Source organism: Daucus carota, chromosome 9 (genome assembly GCF_001625215.2).
Source record: "Daucus carota subsp. sativus chromosome 9, DH1 v3.0, whole genome shotgun sequence".
Lineage (NCBI taxonomy): Eukaryota > Viridiplantae > Streptophyta > Magnoliopsida > Apiales > Apiaceae > Daucus > Daucus carota.
This window is the reverse complement of record NC_030389.2, coordinates 24,337,962-24,343,458: the sequence shown is the minus strand read 5'-3', so window position 1 is coordinate 24,343,458 and position 5,497 is coordinate 24,337,962. Positions and strand designations below refer to the sequence as shown.

The 5,497-nt window shown below is 30.4% G+C and overlaps 1 long non-coding RNA gene across 1 annotated transcript; it reads right to left on the bottom strand.

The window, feature by feature from the left end:
* Nucleotides 1-216: 216 nt before the first annotated feature.
* LOC135149721 (uncharacterized) lies at nucleotides 217-1,871 on the bottom strand. The gene is made up of 4 exons (XR_010287897.1): nucleotides 1,699-1,871; nucleotides 1,090-1,226; nucleotides 606-658; nucleotides 217-527 (listed from the first exon to the last, which is right to left on the bottom strand). It is a non-coding gene; the product is annotated as an uncharacterized LOC135149721 (long non-coding RNA).
* Between the last annotated feature and the right edge of the window lie 3,626 nt (nucleotides 1,872-5,497).

Genomic DNA, 5,497 nt, shown 5'->3' with positions numbered 1-5,497 from the left:
ACTCCCTTCATACAATCTACAATCAGCAACCATGCAAGCTCTCATCCTCTCTTTCAACAACGCACTCACACAGTAGCAAAGATGAATAAATAAACTAGGAACAACTTTCTGTAGAGAAAAAAAAATGAAGTATCTTATACAACAGAACCCATAAGGCAGGTAACATCAGAAACTAGTTATCATTTAAAATTTCAGGTGCTCGGTTGCGTAATCAAATCACAGAAACAACACAGCCTTCTACTAATTAATATAAATCCTGCTAAACCATTGACATTGTCAACCTTACAAGAGTTTAGAAATAAATAAAATCATTCCATTCAATCCAAACAACTCAAATATCAACTTGTTCTAAAAGAACCAATGAACGTGGGATCAATAACATGATTGATTACAGAATTATTCACACAATTTTTTTGTTCTAAACTGCACCATCTTTTTAAGCACGGTCCATCTTCTTTTGTTCTCAGACCATGTGAGCATTGTGCATATATTACTCTGAGCTTGTGGAGGACACTGCTTTGATTTTCCTGCATCATTAAAAGCAGAAAAATAGTTTATGAAATGTTCACCCTTGTGAATATAACTAACATGTCTTATAATATTACCATCTCAGGGCGAAGGCCACTCTTCCACGATGCTGCATTCCCATGTAAGATTCCTAGTGCCTCATTACGAAGAGTTCTCAGTCAATTACATTTTCATAATTCACATAAAAACACATGTATGAATAATACTAGATATTCACTACTGTCTACAAACTAACCAGACATGTCTCATATCTAAATGTCCTACCAAATCGCTATTCTCTTTTTTATATTTGACTTATGCCAAACGTAAGTTTTTTACAGATTCTATAACATTCTAAAAGTTGTCCGCTAATTCAAGCATACACACAACCAAGACAAGCCAGGGATTTTAATAGTATCCTGCAACACATGCTTCACATAATGTAACCATACATTCTGCATCGTCTACAGACATCACTTTCTCACAAATAGCAATATCGAGTCATATAGCCACAAAAAAATAAACATGCAAATCAATTGCAGAACACTTACAGGACATGCAAAACAATTGCAGAACACTTACAGGACATGAAAATCAATTGCAGAATTTATACTTCTGCATAACTTATACGTTCTGCATCGTCTAAAGACATCACTTTCTCACCAATTGTAATTTCGGTTCATATATCCACACAAAAAAATGAAAATGCTTTCTTTGTCCTGCAAATAACAATCAAGTGCATAACTCAATTACAAAGAAGAGATTAAAACCCATCATATTAAAATCAGTTGCAGGATACCCAATTCAACAAGAACGTACTAGGAACACAAATTACCATCATCTATCAATCACTTACAGGACATGATCAATTGCAGAACACTTACAGGACATGCAAATCAATTGCAGAAATTATACGTTCTGCAGAACTCTAAAGACATCACTTTCTCACCAATAGTATTTTCGGTTCATGTATCCACACAAAAAATAAAAATGCTTTCTTTGTCCTCCAAATAACAATCAAGGGCATAACTCAATTACAAAGAGGAGATGCCAACCTATCAAATAAAAATTAGTTGCAGGACACCCAATTCAACAAAAACATACTGGGAACACAAATTACTATCATTGATCACTTAATTATAGGACATACAAATCAATTGCAGAACTTATTAACAAAATCTATGTAGGTACCTTCACTTATTGTCTCCGTTAAAGTACTCGATGTTCAATTGCCCCAATTCCTTCACCAGCCCTAGAAAGCCAAGGATAACAATTTCCTTTTCTGCAAAACAATCTTCTCTCAATTTCTATCTACGAAGCAAGAAGCAAGATATCAGGAATGGTTTTTTTGAAATTGTAACTAACGTTTTTGGGTGCGAGATGTCTTTGACTTTTTATTAATTAACAGTTTTTAAAAAAAAATTGACAACTGCAGGATTAGATTGATCCAACGGTGGATAGCTAGGACTCCAAGGACTCTAAAAAGAATGGGTTTCCAAGGAACCCAACTCATATATATATATATATAGGATCAAATAAAAATTTTATTAAGTTACAAACTTACAAACTTTTTTTTGAATTTTTTTTATTCTCCCAACCTGTTAATCCTTAGTTATAGAAAGTATGTATGTTGAAAATTATTGAAAAAACATCGTAATTTTAAAAATAACGCATAGATAAATCGTGCATTCAACACATTTGTAACTGAGGTTCAACATTGGGTGTACAACATTTATTATCATTGTGCTGAATATATTTAAAGAGATGCTTAAACTAGATAAGGTCTAGAAAGATATATATTGATTATATAATACGTTTAACTTAGTTCTTACATTAAAAAATTAGTTTATGTACATCTACAACACAATTTTAATCTATGTTTACCAAAATATCTTCAAAAATTTTGAACTCAAGTTATATATGTGTTGAACAAAAAAAGTTTGTAAGTTTTTAAATTTGTACCAGAACTCTCCGTTTAATTGACCGTTAAAGTTAACGGATTTGGGATTTACGCTTTGCACCCCATACTTTTAATTTTTTTTCATGAGTATTTTGAAATTTTGACTTTGGGAAAAATCAGACATCGTAATATTGTGAAGCTATTTGGTTTCTGTTATCACCAGGGTTCCAATTTGCTTGTCTACGAGTACCTTACAAGGGGTATCCTTGGAGATTTACTTCATGGATCCTCTTTTACCTTGGAATGGCCAATACGCTTCACCGTTGCTCTTGGGATACTCAAGGACTTTCATATTTGCATCATGACTGCAAGCCAAGGATTATTCACCGTAATATAAAATCCAATAACATCTTACTTGATGATGACTTTGAAGCTCATGTTGGTGATTTTGGTTTGGCGAAGGTTATTACATGCCTCAGTCCAAGTCCATGTCAGCAATTGCAGGATCATACGGATACATAGCCCCTGTCATGCCCTCTGAATTTCTCTATTCATTTTAAAATTTTCAACATCTTTATGTCTGATGTTTATATTCACCTAAATATTTTGAATTAAGTTCCTGTTTCTCGTTGATGTATTTTATAATATATAAAATCAGATTTATATTTCTATGCAAAGCTACAAGACTAATCCCTGACACCTGAATCTCCGTATTAACATATGTGTTGAATCTGTTGCACTAGGAACTCAGCTGCACCTGAATCCTTAAGATTCTGACCTTCAAACCAAAGATCCCTCCTACACCTTATCGCTTGTTATATATAAATTTAAAAATGTATAAATATGATATAATATAATAAAGTTAATAATCTGTGCTTACAAGTGCTTAGCGCGGGTAGAGATAATATTTTATAAGTAATAGAGAGATTTAATTTGTAACAAAACAGAACAATAGATGTATTTTTTTTACGTATTTAGTTATTATATGTGCGGAGGAAGTAGGAACTACAAACTATGTTTCCCAAAAACATGATTAGTTAAGTAAAAAATTTCATTTTCATTGTTTTGATGGCGTTAATATTATCATTTAATTAACATTCATACCTACACAATGAAGGTGATGGAAAAGTGTGATATATATAGCTATGGGGTTGTGCTATTGGAGTTGCTAACAGGAAAAGCTCCTGTTAGTCTCAGGATATTAAGCACACAAGCTCTTAGTTGCTAGTCTCCGCACCTTTAGCTGTTCAAATAGGCCTTATCTTGATTAGGTGAACTATAAAGGTCTCCCTTATTAACAGTAATACCAAGGGGTAGAATGGTGCAAGCAGGCAAATTGCTTCAAATTGTTTTAAAATGCTCATAAAAAAAATTAAAACTGTGGGGTGCAAAGTGCAAATCTTACATCTGTTAACTTTAACGGTCAATTGAACGGAGAGTGGTCAAAGGGGTGCAAAGCGAAGCGCTTTTCAAACTTTAGGGTGCATACTGCCAAAAAAAATTGTTTGAGACCGAATCGAAAAAACGCCTAAACATAAGGGGTGCAAAGTGTTAATCACTCATATATATATATATATATATAGTTAAGTTTTATTGAGTACATAAAATCATTGGAGTATTGAAGTACAAATCATAAATTTTTTAGTTTAATATCTCTGATTATCCAAATTAATATATAATTTATCATTTATAATTAATATTAAACATAATTATCAATGAATCATTAATATCTTTCAACTTTAACAAGCATTAAAATTATTGTTCTGCTTATAAGTTATATTGCAGAACATAGTGTCCTACGATTATAAAAGTAATCGTTCCATCTTTTGATTACAATGTTTATGCTGCCGAACATAATCGACGGGTTGTTGGATGTTTACAAATATTGTAGAACAAAAAAAATAAGATTTAAATGACGAGATTATACTGTATCAATCTTGTACTCCAATACTCCAATATTTTTTGTACTCCATAGAACTTGACTCATATATATATATATATATATATATATATATATATATATATATATATTTTTCTGGTACAAACTTACAAATTTTCTGCGTTCAACAGATATATAATTTGAGTTCAACATTTTTTTAACATATTTTGTTGAATATCGGTTAAAATTGTGTTGGAAAAGTACATAAACTAATTTTTGAATGTAAGAACTAAGTTAAACGTATTATATAACTAATATTTATGTTGTTAAACCCCACCCAAACCCCGAGGTATAGTTTAAGTATCTTTATAGATATATTCAACATAATGATAATTAGTGTTCTACATCCGATGTTGAACCCCACTTACAAATGTGTTGAATGCGCGATTTATTTATGCGTTATTTTTAAAAATTGTGATGTTTTTTAAAGAATTTTCAACATGAATACTTTCTATAACTAAGGATTAACACGATGGGAGAATAAAAAAAAATTTGTAAGTTTGTAACTTAAAAATTTTTTTATTTGATCCTATATATATATATATATATATATATATATATATATATATAAATACAATTTTGGCCGTACCCAATTACCCATCTTTTAAAATTATAAAATTTCATTCATACACATTATTCTATACCTTCATCACCTTTATTTATATATCTTATTATTTTTTATATATTCTTCACTAAGTTTTGAGTTTCATCCAACATTATTTATGAAAATTTATTACGATTTATTTTTATTTGATTAAAATTTATAAAAATATAACAATATGATTATAAACTTTTGATATAAATACTATATTTTATAATTTTTAATTTTGTAAAAAAATCAATTCTAACTATGCATGAAATCCATTTACCTCTTTAACAAGTTTTCATTTGAATAATCTTTAAACTATGATGTCATACATTTTAATTACTAAAAACGATGAAGATAATTTAGTTGTAAGGTCATAACACATAATTAGTACGTGTTTTTAAATAAATAACCTTGAACGGCCCAATCTAATCATTATGTTTGTCTGTGAATTTCAGAGACGTGCACATGAATAATGCTTATTGACACTAGATATTAGTTGTGGCCCAATAGAATCTACCTTGGGCCGAGAACATAACAACCCTCATTAGGGTTTGTATTTCAT